Source organism: Caloenas nicobarica, chromosome 3 (assembly GCF_036013445.1).
Source record: "Caloenas nicobarica isolate bCalNic1 chromosome 3, bCalNic1.hap1, whole genome shotgun sequence".
In the NCBI taxonomy this organism is placed as follows: Eukaryota; Metazoa; Chordata; class Aves; order Columbiformes; family Columbidae; genus Caloenas; species Caloenas nicobarica.
In genome coordinates this window covers 92,323,005-92,336,510 of record NC_088247.1, presented here as the reverse complement: position 1 = coordinate 92,336,510, position 13,506 = coordinate 92,323,005, and the positions used below count along the sequence as shown (strand labels likewise).

The following is a 13,506-nucleotide window of genomic DNA, read 5'->3' as shown; positions in this document are numbered from 1 at the left end:
AATGAGTTTGCTCCCCGTTATATGGAGGAGAGAAAAGGAGAGGACAAGAGAGGAAAACTGTTCTGAACTGGGTGTTATTCCCTCTTCAAGAGTCTCAATTTCTAAGCATTTCGCGTCCCTTCCGCTTACAAGGAACCGTTTCACCTCTCCAAAGAGAACGCCAGGGCAGCTGCAGGCGCCGCCTCCACGAGCAGGCGTGCCCCCGGGCCTTCCTCTCTTCAAGGGGACAAACCGCGGGGCGGCTCCGAGCCCCTCTGCACAGCTGCTGAGTGGCGGCTGGGAGCAGCGCCGGGCCCGGGCTGGCTGGCGTTCCGCAGGCCGGGCCCCGGCTGGCTGGCGTTCCGCAGGCCGGGCCCGGCGCTGTCTCCCTGCGGCTGGCCCTCCCGCAAGGCCAGCGCGGCTGGGCACGTCTGCACCGGCTCCCGCGGGGCGTCTCTCCACCTCCGCCGCGCGGAGAAGCGCCGGAGCCGGCCACCGCTGTTCCTGCTCTGACGCCGAGTGTCACGGGGGAACGTCGACCCGGCCTCGGCGTGCCGCCGGGCACCGGGGCGGGGCCGGTCCGAGCGGAGCCGCCGCCCCTCCCCGCCGCTTCCTCCCGTCGGGCCCCGCCACGTGACCCAGCCCCGGCGCCCCTCGCCCGAACCCAAAATGGCCGCCGGAGAGCCCCTTCCCAGATCGGGCATCGTGCCCGACTCCAAGATGGTCGTCAATGGACTCCAGCCGGAGACATCCTAGCGGGGCAGCGGGAGCGCGGCGGGCCGGTAGGCTGGGAGATGCCCCGCCTCAGCCAGCCTGCCGCTCCCATTGGCGCTGCGGGGGGCCAGCCCTGCTCTCATTGGCCAGCGAGGTGTCGCTCGCGCTCTCTCCGCTCCTGGGCCCGGGGAACTATTTTCCATTCGGCGGAGGGGGGCCGGGGAGGGGGCTCCGCTGGTCGCTCCGTCCGCGCCGAGCGGCAGGCGGCGGGCCCGGGCGGGGCGGCGGAGGATGCTGCGGCCGGCGGGGCCGCCGGGACGGCGCTGAGGCGTCGCTGTCCCCGCCGCGGCGCAGCGGTAGGTGCCTCTCGGTCGGGGCTCGGGGTTGGCGGACGGGACCTACGCCGCTCGCCCCCCGGCGGCGAGAGGCGGCCGCTCCCCGCCGCGGTCCCGGCCTCGCTGCTGCCCGCCGAGGCCGCGGCTCCGTGAGGGAGGCGGGGAGCGGCCGCGGGCAGCCAGCGCCCGGAGGAGCCGGGGGAAGGGCCGGGCGAGCGGGAGGGCTCGGGCTCGGCCGGGCCGGGGCGCGGCGGGGTGCCCGCAGCGGGGAGGGCCGCCCCGGGGCGGGGGAGCGGGGACAGCGGGGGAGCAGCTCGGCTGGGTCCGGCCACCCTCCTGAGAGAGGCGGGGAAGCCGGGACTGGGGCAGCAGCGGAGCCCGGCGCTGGGGGTTGAAGCTGCCTCGGCCCGGATCCGGTGTCAGCACCCGCAGGCAGGCGGTCGGGGCTGCCCCGCGTCGGGCCGCTGCGCCCCGGGGCTGCCGGGGGATCCTGCAGCCGGAGCGGGGGCGCGGGGGTCGGCCGGCGGTCTCCGGTAGCGGAGTTCGCACGCGTGTTTGTCCGTGTGGAAATCACCTTTGCGAAATTGCCATTAAACAACCTGCAGTTAACCCCTTCCGTGGAGGCTACGTTGAACCTCAGGCTGTTTCCCTCCTGAGCACTCACGAAAGTTTGGAAGTCATCTTTATATGCGTCTAACTCAAAGTTATGAATGGTTTCTTGGAATTGTAGAAGCAGTAAATCGCGTTATTTCTGCCGTTGTTAACTTTGTAATTCAATACTTGCACTGAATCACAATAGCTTAATTCTGTGGAATACGTTTCTGTCTCTGATATGTTTGTTTCATCAGGTTTGTATCATCTGATCATGTATTCTTATGAACACTGTGTACAATAGGTACGCTTCCATTCCCTGAATACTTACAGAATACTACTCTTTTATTTTCTCTCTTTTTTTCTTTTTTTTTCCTCTCCCGTCCCCTCCAAAGCTTGTTGAAGTTTTCTGCAATGTTTCTATGACTGTAAGGTATAAATTTTAGGCTAACCAGATAAGCATCACATGGGGTACAGTATTCCATCATGTGAGGTGTGATCCCTGACCATGCCATGCAAAAACCCTCTTAGGACAAACAGCACTTTTCTGCTGAAGCTAATTCCAGTGTGGTTTGTGAGTTTGGTAAAAGTATGGCTTTTCTCACATAAATTGCAACACCTTCAGGAGTGCTTTTGTGGGTGCAGTATACCTCTATAACAAGAAAATATTTTGGGGATAGATGTGGCCTAAGTGAACTGTTTGCAGGGAGAAGATATGAATACTAAAGTTTGCATTTGTATAGGCTTATTTAAAAATAAATGTTTTGTAATCTGCACTGAGGTTGACTGGACTTAATTTTAAGTTGATCTGCCTCCTTCAGAAGACAGGTGAAGTAAGTATGTGCATTGGATATCAAGATGAGTGAAAATTTTAAGAGGTTTTTTTCTGGCTTTAAAACGTTGTGCAGAACACTAAACTGTGTTTTCATGGCTACATAAGTACTTCAAATGATTCAAATACATTTGAATGTTTTCTTGAGTTTTTACTGTATTTTAATATCTTTTGTGTAATTATTTTTTAAACATAAAAGACCCTTCTGTGGTTGCAAGTACTAGAGTAAATATTTTACTAGGCTTTAAGTGTGTTATCATTTAAAATGCAGCTTTAAAGTAATTTCACTTTAATAATCCTGTTAATATCATATGAGTTAGGACCCAGTACTGGAAGAAGGATGTTCAGTTGCTGGACCCTTTAGTGTGAATGTCTTTACAGAACTGGTGCCTTAATAAGCCTTTCTAGAAGTGCTTTTATTTTTCTTATGGGATTATACAATAAAGGTGTAATTCCTAATTTCCTTTTGTGTAAACCTGGTTAGCTTCAGTTTAGAGATGTTACGTCAAGATATGCTACTCTTACGAAAGAGACTTTTTAGTCCCGTTCCTCCCCATGAAGTGTATTTGTGCAACATTGACATAGTAATTTATGGGTGCCAGAAATTTTGAGTCCAATGAATTATTGAGGATGGAATGTCCTTTCCTAAGTCCATTTCAGGAAGGGAAGTTGGGGTTGTGTCACTAAGGTAGTGATCATGGAGCCATTTGTCTTACTTAGATCTCATAACTTTTGAGTTCAAATCTGTCATGGGCCATTGTGCACACAGATGACGTTAGGACAATTTTGTAGTTATATTGTGCTACATCCATAGAAATCTTCAGGTGTGGTTCACATACCTCAGGAGCTCACTTTGTAGAGGTTTGCGCCATTAAAGGCTTCCTGCTGAAGATGACCTGCAGCCCTCAGCCTGAACGTGACCCCCATTACCTTGAATATCCCCAGCTGGTTGATGAGGTTGGTACAGTGAGATACTCCTAATACATTCAGTTGTCAGTCTGTAAACCAAGATATTCAAATGAGCCTGGTATCAAAGGAATAATCTTAGAAGTAGGGTCTCTGTCAGACCAGGTTTAATTCTGGCTTTTTGTGGATTTTCTACACTAATAGCAACTATGGTAGAGGGAGTTAGCTACACTCTTAGGGTGCACTCTTTGACAGTCCAAAGCAAATGACAAAAAAAGGGAAAACAAAACAATATTGAGACCAGGTGGGCTGAGCTGCTCAAATCTGTTCTGATTTTTCCAGTTGATCTAAATGTCTTGGATCTACTCTGGTTTCAGAATTGCATTGGCCATACAACCAGCTAGTGAACTCAGACAGCTGGGCAGCATGCAATAGCTTGACGTGGCTTCATATGTCTGAGAGCAATGGAAAAATGGCTGGTCAGTCCTTGGAGGAATATCTAGAATTTCTCTTCTATTGGTCTTTTAATGATGGCAGATACATCTAAGAAAGAGAGAGCACATGGAAGGGATTAGAAATCACCTGTGTTCTATTAGAAAGGGGTTTTTTGTTTGTTTGTTTTAAATCTTCTTTGAAGGGTGTGAAACCTGTCACTCTGTGGCAAGGTTCTGGAGGGGTTACTGTTCATCAAATTTGATTTGGTAACACACATGTTTCCCTGATGGACTAACAACCCAAGATGGTATAACATGCATTTTCTTTGTCTCATTCATCATGTTCAATGTTAAGTAAGAGATGTATTTTAATCTAATCGAAGGATAGTGGTGATTGCTGTTAATAGTTGCAAATTACCTTGTCCTTTGATAGCCTGCTGCTAAATAGCTTGATTTTTATGGTAGACACTTCATGGAGATTCAGATCACTTCATGTAACTTTCATACAGTAGTTTTATTTATTCTTAGGATTTATTTAAAGTGGTGATGTTTCATTTACTGTTACAATTAGGGAAAACAAATGTAAAATCTAAACAGGGTACTTTTTTCTTCATGAAAATGTACACTCCTGACTGTGTAGAATGAAAGCGAGAACTTTTGATGTAAAAACTTCACCATAAACTCCTAAAATAATGATTCCTATTCCAAAATATTGGAATAGGCTGCCTAGTTAAGTAATTCTTGAGTAGCTGTCTATTTTCTGCTGATTTCCTTACCTCTTGTTTTCCCAAGAGATATGCTGGGTAGTTTCTTCAACCTTAAGGGGAAATTAGCACTTAGTATTTATGTTGTGGTATTTATGCCTCGAGGCTTCATTAAGGCCACAAGGCTGGGTTGTGTTGAGCAATGTGCGGTTCCTCCCCTCCATCTGATCATGGCCTGTGCTGTGTTGAGATGCCTGCTGTCTTCTGAAGGTGTCTACCTAGGTTAAAAAAGATGCATTTTGACTCACGGGATTTGGGATTATCAGTTTTTCTTATACTATTACCCTATGCATTAGTTTGAGACAAACATGCAATTGCTCCATTGAATAAGTGCTCCAAAACAATATGTACTTGTGTGGTTTGGTTGTTGGACAGCTTCTTTTAATCTTTGAGCTGTATCTAGTTAAAATGCTGTATTTAAAGTTTAGTAAATGTATGCTATACCTTCTGGAGCCCTTATACTTTGTCAGCTCTATAAATTAACTCTGACACACTGAATATTTTTCACCAGCTAACGTAGCTGTTAGTTAAGTTAAATAAAGGAGAAAAGCCCACATGCTCTCTCCGTGCATACAGCTGGACATCTCTGTTAAATTTTTCAACAAAAATGAAATTTTGATTGCTTTTTAAAGCTTCATGAATACACTAATTGGTGAATCATCTAATGTGCAGTTTAGTTTCAGGAAATATGAAATGGTTCACTAACTTCATGGTTATAAGATTATGCAGACCTTCTGAAAATCTTAGTAAGAAAATGTGTGCAGTGGTGGTGGTTGATATTTTTGGCTGTGAGAGAGGTTGGCTAAAGCTCAATGTAGTTAGGCATAGTCTGCACTAGTTTATATGGTAGAAACTCATTTGAAAAATTATCTGAAGAGAAGAAAGAGTAATTTTATAAGTTTATCTGCTCTTGGAACCTTATCCAGATTTTGTTAAAGACATTGGAAGTCAGGAACCTCTTCAAGGTCTGTACCTGGTCCTGAATTCCTGGGTAACACGGTAGTTACTTTTCACCTGTGCTTTTACACAGCTGCGGTTGTTGAATTTTTCAGCCTTAATGCTGGACAGCTGCAAAACATTTAAAGCCTATCTTTGAAAGATTGGGATAAGAAGGAGGGGGAGATGGAGGCTGCCCAGATAAGTAATGCTTCTTGAGGAGCCTGAAGAATTTTCTTTATGTAGCCATATACGGTGTGTTCCTGGCTGGCTGTGTACTACTTGGTTATGTACTGTGTTGTCAGCTGAAGTATTTTAACCAGTAGTCCTTTCTTGTGAAAGTTTAAGTCTCTACAGTAGTTGAAGAATCAAAGAGGTCAGGAATTTGCTTCTCTCCTTGGTGCAGCAGAATAAGAAAAAAATCAATGAGTGCATTAAATTCTCTTTGTAAACTCAAGGTTTTTATAGTAAATATTCTCCTTGTTGTTGAAGATGCATGAAGCATTCTTAGAATATCGTTGTATTGCAATACATGTTGCAATGCTTACGGCAAACAGCAGTTTCTCATAAGCAGCAGCTTTTTCAGTGTTTGGAAGTGTTTCAGCAATTTCTCATTGGCGTATATTTACAGAGGTGGAATGTGGAGGATTGTTTAAAATTTTTAGTACAGTAGAAGCAACTGAAAATAGTTTTCCGGCAATTCTAAATCTGATAACGTTTTTGCTCCTCCTCAGCAGAATGAATTTTAATAGTAATTCAAAAGTCAGCTTAGCACCCAGATGAAATAATTTGGGCCTCATTGCACAAGACCCAAATGTCAATCATAGGATTAAGAATTGTAATTCTGGGATAAAAAGCTCTGGCACTTGGCACTTTTTACATATTTCCATGAAGCTAGTAGAGACTCGGGGACTGCAGTTGAATTAATTAGGCTTGATCAAGACTGATAAAACTGATCAAGATAATCTCTTGGAATATTTAGCCTTTAATAGCAGAAACTTAAGCTGTAATGATTACTAATGCCAGTTTCTAGTTCGATGTCATTTTCTTTATGGAACTTGACTAGCTAAGGATGAACATGTTGAATAGGGCAGATCTGCAAGTACCCTGTTTCTTGAAGAGAACTCGGACGCCAGACTTCCATCTCCAAGATGTCTCTAAATTCTCATACCTTGAATTCTGTCTGCTTAGATACATCTGCTTTTATGTGTAACTATGTACTTGCCACTTTAACTTAGGTTTTTGGTTTTGCAGTGAGACCTGTGCAGCAGAGTCTAATTTACTGACTGCCTTGCTTATGGAAAAAAGTACCCGTTACTAAAATTTGGTTTTGGAGAGCTTTTACATTTGGCCTCTGTGAAGAAGGAAGTATTTTAATCATTCCACTAGTGCAATAAGAGGTCTCTTATTCTTTTGAAGTAGCATATGGATAAAGTGAATGAATTTTAGACTGCAAATTATCTTTAATCTTCAATTGACTGGAGTCTTTGTGTGATAGTTTTGGTTAAACACTTATACTGCTTAGTTGATGCTTTGTTTTCTTAGATCTTGAATTTTCACATTTCTGTTGGGGAATGGTGAATTCCACACTTTTTAAAAAAACATGTTAAAACTCACTTGGATAGCAAGTAGAATTCAATGAAATATACAAATAGTATTATAAAATCGGGTTTTAGTTTTTTGCCTCGGATAAGCTGCGTGAGTAGTAAACTCAGCATTTTTATCAAAAAACCATTTTTTTTTAATTTAAAATTTGCTCAGTAAGTTAAAATTTCTATACACTTGTCTTGCAGTCTTTTAGACTTAGTAGATCTCATTTCTCTTTCGTAAATCTTGCTCATGGCTTTGGAGAGGAAAATAGCTATGTATTTTTAAGCTGCCAAACAGTTTGGTGGTAAGATTATTAATACTTAAGATTGAGATGTTTGGTTAAGAGGTTATCTTCACTAAAAGAACATTCCTTTCAACTAAAAGCTGGCAATCTGTGATTGTTTCCAACTCTCCACTTTTGAGCTAGGATAATGTAATAGCAGGTGGGTGTGCCCCTCCTATGAGCTCCACCAAGAGACATCTCTCCATGCTGTCGTGTTATTTACTGCTTGGTCCTTCTTAGAATTGTGGCTGTTAGCAAGAGACTTCAGGAGTCGATCCCTCCCAAGGATGAGTACCTGGCTTTGTCAACAAATTATTGTTTTTCTTCACCTTTTTCTCAAATAGTATTAATATATAGTCTGGGACTCTGATCACTTGGCAGAGAACCAGGAGAGGTGCTGTCAATGTTCTCTCACTGTGATCCTAGTTAATAAAGCTTCTGTCTGACCTGTCCTAGATTGTACCTGCGCTATTATGTACTTGGAGTCCTAAGATTCTCTGACACAGTTTCTCAATTTTTATTCAACCAGTTCATTTGATCGATGATGTTGCTTTAAGCAAAGGGAGTTATTCATGCTCCTTTCTTTTTCTGGGTTAGTTGGTGGTAGCTTGTGGAGGGAGGCCAACTCTGAGTGCTGGAGCTGGCCTAAGAGAGCGGTCTGAGGTGGGTAAGGGGGTGCAGGGGCGTGATGGTATTGTGTTGTCCATTTGACATTCTTTAAAACTTTGGCAACAAGCATGATCTGCTTTAATTTTGACTTATTTTTATTTATTTATTTATAGTAAGTCAAGGTATTAATGTGGATTGTCACAGTGCTGGGTAAATTTGGATATAAACTGAGTTTTAAGTTTTGGTATCAGACCGGCTTTATCTTTAAAAGCGTATATGGTTTTGTCTGCTAAATACATTCCTTTTAATTACTGTCCTGAAGATCTGGATGCCTTATTTATGGGAGCAAGAAATTGACAACAAGACCTCTGGTTCTTACCAATGTAAGACAAATTATATGTAATAATTTAGATTAAGAGATTAAAATTTCTCTTAATGTAATTTTAGAGAATGCACAGGTACTACCTCTGGGTTTAAGACCCTGAACTGCAAAGTACTGACACTGGGGGAGGATATCAGGTGCGTGTTTGTGTGTTCTTTGCTGAGCAGCATGTATTGGCTTGACGGGTTTTTTACAAGGTGTACCTTTGGATGGTCTGGGCTATTCTTATGTTATATCCCATTATTGTATTTCAGGAGTGCAACACTTGCCTGTTAGTATTTGCTGACTTTATTAGTTTGTAGCCTGGTTTGGCTATTAACAAAATTCTGTCCCTTCTTGAATTATGGCATTGTGGTTGTTGGTTTCTTTTAATGACCTAGTTATCTTTAGAAGAGAATGTTTGAGATGGACGTTTGGAGAAAATCTACATTTATTTTGGAAATTTAATTTATTGTGCACTGACAAAATTGGTAGAAATACTGAGTTTCTAATTCCTATTCACTTTGAGGATGATTTTTTTGTTGTTCTTTATTACAAAGATAACCTAGCAATTAGTCCTCTAGTATGACAATTCCAAAGTAACTTCTCTTATGGTCTTCTATGGTGCTTTCATGTCTCATTTAATTTTTTTGTGAATTCAGTAAATCAACAAGGTAGACCATATCCTAGAGGTATTTTTATTGGCCATTGAACTGTATTCTAACAAAATTTATTTGAATAAATACAAGGGCTCTTTCAGATTGGTCTGCTGTTCTCCTATTTCCCTTTACTGGAACTAAAAAGAGAAAATCTGGGTTAGTTTTTACATTGCTGATACAATTGTGCTAGAAGAAGTAAGAAAACTGCTTTGCCTCAAGAGTCTGGATTGACCAGTGTCAATTCTCATGTGCGGATGATACGGTTTTGTTCTCTCGAATTCCTTGGGGTCTGAAGCATCTGTTAGAGGATTTAGCATTTTTGTCAGTAGAACTGTTAGTCGTTATATGCATATGACATGGTTTTGTTCTCTCAAACTCCTTTGGGAGTGAAGCATCTGTTGAAGGATTTTTATTGTTCTTGTCAGGAAGAATGTGACTAAAATTCAAAACTATCAAGTAACCACACTCAACTATAGCTCAGAGTTGCTTATGTGGATGACTGATCACCACCGTATTGAACAAGGTTTTAATTTTAGTATTTGTCTAACAGTTGTAAACAGAATAAATGAGATTAGGGGCCTTAAGGTCCAGAGCAGTAGAGTACTTTATGTCTGAAAAAGTACTAGTCATCTTCTTGCATTTTAGATTAAGATTTGGACTTGGATTTATTATGGCATGTGGTTTTGGAAAAACATTTTGTTCTTCTGTAGACTATAGAAATATATATAACTCAGGCAAAACTGACTTCTTGTTAATTAATTATATACTTGTTTCCAGGATTAGGTCTGGAAGCCAGCTTCTAGGGGCTAACTCTTAAGTGGTTTGAAATCTTCCTGCTTTTGTGTATTGTCTGGTTCATCCCTTTCCTACATCTTTTGGTCACTGTTGTATTTTTTTGGTCAGTGCTGTTTGGCTTTTTTGCGGCTAGTTTTGATCAGGATTTTAAGAATGGAAAAAAATGGCATTGTAATGTAAGCTGTCTTTTTGAGGCTATATTTAACTGATATTTGGAAATATTTGTTGGTAGTGAGTTCCAGAGGAACTTTGCAGCCCTATTTTCACCAATACAGGTGGTTTATTTGGGTAGAAAATAGTCTCCCCGAGCATCATAGATGACAATAGATAAGCTGAAGATTTGTAGTTATACCTGGTTTGTAAATGGTTCAAGATATCAATGGCTTTGGTCTTAGTCCTGTAAGCTCTTGCTTATAGGCTCAAAAATTATCGTGTTTTGAAATCACATTTTGTTTTAGTTATGCAAATAATTCCAATATTTTGACCATGTAGCAGTAGAAACAAAGACTGCAAAAGATCTGCATAGCCCACGAATTCTATAATATTTTTTTTAGTCAAATATGAGAGATGAATCAATTTTGTACCATAAGCCAATCATCTCAATGCTAGTAAAGTTAACGTGGCATGCTAAGAGTGTATCTATGCATAGCTGAGGAATACGTCATCCCTGTACTTGCTTTAAAGCCTATAAGAAGTCAAAAAGAATTTTGATTTGCCAGTTTCATCGTTACAGATGTATGATTTCACACAAGTTTCTTAATGGGACACCCGCTATGGCGTTTTCCATTTTCCTGAGAAATACAGAGACAAAGATTTTTTTTAAATTTTCTTTTCCCATGATCCCAGAGAGCAGTGAGTGAAGCAAACCTGAAAATTGTGGAGAAAATATAATGTTATGTAAGGAGATAAAACACCATACAGCTGTGTTTTACAATTTGTTCATCACTGTGAAATTTGATAAAAAATTGTATTCCTCTTTTTGAATATTAATGCTTTGTTTGACAAAAGTTTGATACAGTGAAGATGTGCAAAGAAATAGTTCTTTTCATTTTTTGTTGTGCAGTACTAATCTAGGAAAGACGAGTCTTGTTCAAGGTCCGTTTTCAGTTTTTTCCTGTAAACTCACCACTTGTATCTCATTTTCTGAGAGCTCACAAATGTTAGGCTTGGTTTATTCTGTTACTTGCACACTTGCTTTTCTTTGTATCATTAAGTTATAACTCTAATGCCAAAAAAATCTACTTTGCAATTTCATCTTGGCTGATTTGAAGTGGGTCAGTAATTATAGTTACAGTTTCCAGCAAGTTGAGTTTTTCCAGCAGTCTTTCTATGAAGAATGTGACTGTGAATTAATTGAACATAAAAAATGAGTCAAAAACTTTTTTCTGCCAAAGGCAAACGTAGGAGTAGGTGCTAGTAAGGTTTTCAAACTCTGTTACCTAGGTGATTTATAGATCTACTTAGAGCTGTTGCTCAAGGAAGTACAAAACTGATTTAATTTAGCAAGAAGGTTATTGGGGTACATCTTACTTGTGAAATAGACAGCAATTTTTTGGACATTTTTTAATTTTCACTCTTAGAAACAAGTGATGTCGAGGCATTTTTAAAGCCTACTGCCTCCAAGCTTCCTGCCAACAGCAAGGTCATCATCTCTAAAGCATGGTACCCTGTCTTTTTTCCAAGTTATTCTGAATTCAGAGAGGACAGTGAGTTAACAGTTGTTGGTTTAAGAATATGCTGACATCATGGATGACATTCCTAATAGAATTTATTCTCGCCTGCCTCACTAGTTTATGCACATTCCTGTAGTGTCCTGGAGGGGCTGAGCGGGCAATAACAATGCTCTGTGACCGACAGGGTGACGTGCTTTAGTTGGTGAATGGTGTGTGTGGTAGCATTCAGCTGATGCCTCTTCTGAAGGATATTTCAGTTCTGCGGTTTCATTAATCACTAATTTTTCCTAATGCTCGGTATACACTTTTTCTTCTATTCAAGCACCATAGTAGTGGTATAAGGATCAGTCTAGAGGTAAATACTTTGCAAATGTAGCTGAGCTTGTTATTAGCATGGAGAAGTAGTTTTGATCTTAGCTGTCATAACTACGCTGTCAGAAACACTTATGGTTCACTTAAAGCAGGAGTTGTGGTGTTACAGATACAGCTATGTTGGCAAAAATTCTGGTCTTTGATTTGGGACAGTAATGGAAGCCAGATCAAGACAAGAATATCAGTGTACAAAGCTACCTCTCTGTTAGAAAATCTTACTAGGTAGGCCTACTGATACAGCACCATTTGCGACTCCCTTAAGCATAAATGAATCCAGTGCTTCTGATCCTTGTTTTCTACTCATGTAGCTTTGCATGTCTATTTTATAGTCGTCTTACTATTCTTGGAATTGGACCATCTATTTAGCTCTAATGAGAAGTGATTGTACTTCAACATTCAAGGCAGCAGAGGTAGTTAAATGCCTTTATGCAGGAGCTACGCTTAGGGCTCAAATGCATGTAGAAAATTGCTACTTAAAAGGCTTTGCAAACATACCTATCCTATATGTGCAGGAATTAAATAGATAAGAGTAAACTGTCTATTCATGTGCTTTGTCATATGGGAGTGCAGAGAAAGAAGATAGATGGTGAGTAGCAGCAGCACAGGAGCGTGTCATAAAGTAAGGGATGGGAAGGAGGTGAAATGAGGTTTTGTTCTGTGCAGAGCTGAAGCTTGTAGTGTGTCACTAGAGCACAACTGCTGGTGGTGGTGACACCAAACCTGTGTGTGATCCCTGGGATGAAATGTTGTGCCAGCACAACAGGTGGTGGTGTTAAAAGAATTATTGCTGCTTTTGCATCTTTCTACCCTCTTGTCAGGTAGAAAGGACATATGACCATGGAAATCTCTTGGGGGAACACCTCCAAAACAAACCAGCCAACCTCCCAACAACAAACAGCCAGTATTTTAACAAACGTATAACTTTGAACTGGATGCTCCAACTTTCAGCTGGCTATGTGTAGTGCTCCTCTTGTGGTACCTCAAATAGCTTTAAAATGCCCATAGTGGAACATGAGCAATGGTGACTGGAAGTAAAGAGTTAGTGGCCATGTCTGTTTCTGGTTTTATTTATATATGATTTGAGGTTAAACAGGATGTCCAGGACTGTTTGGAAGAGAGTCAGAGAAGTGAAGAAAAATCTCTCCTGGTCATTGTGTTTTCTTACTGTTGCGGTTGGGTTTTTCCCTTCTTCAGACTCTTTGAGGGCTCTTATCTGGTCCTTGTGGACTTTAGCTCCTTCTTACTGTGGGTTTAAAAGTCCTCCATTTTCTGTAGTAATTTAAGAGAATATTGTCCTATGTGTGTGTTCATGTTGCTTCACTTTCTCATTTGCTTCCTCCACTCAAGTGCTCCTAGGATGGAGTGTACCATCGTATGACATCAAGGCTGCTAAGTCTTCCAGTTCAGCGTAATATCTCCGAGGCTTGCAAAGGGCGCTCTGATTTGCCTTTCATACAATATGTTCTGGAGAAAACAAGATGGCACAGAGTATTAATGTTACCTGATCTCAATGAGTAGACACACAGTTGGAATTTTAGAGGGGAAGATTATTTTATATTTCGTTTGTGTTTACTGGATCATCCTGTTCTGTAGTCTCACTGACCCTGGCATTGTCCATTACACAAATAACTCTGACTCTTAATGGGCAATTTGAATAGTTGTGATTCTAAATA

The 13,506-nt window shown here is 41.7% G+C and overlaps 1 protein-coding gene across 2 annotated transcripts in view; it reads left to right on the top strand.

The window, feature by feature from the left end:
- Nucleotides 1–921: 921 nt before the first annotated feature.
- The window catches only part of SOCS5 (suppressor of cytokine signaling 5), a 36,439-nt gene continuing 23,854 nt past the window's right edge, over nt 922–13,506 (top strand). For both annotated transcript variants that reach the window (XM_065632209.1, XM_065632207.1), the window contains exon 1: nt 922–1,049. The gene's annotated coding sequence lies outside the window, so the exon portion shown is untranslated. The remainder of the gene's footprint in view (nt 1,050–13,506) is intronic.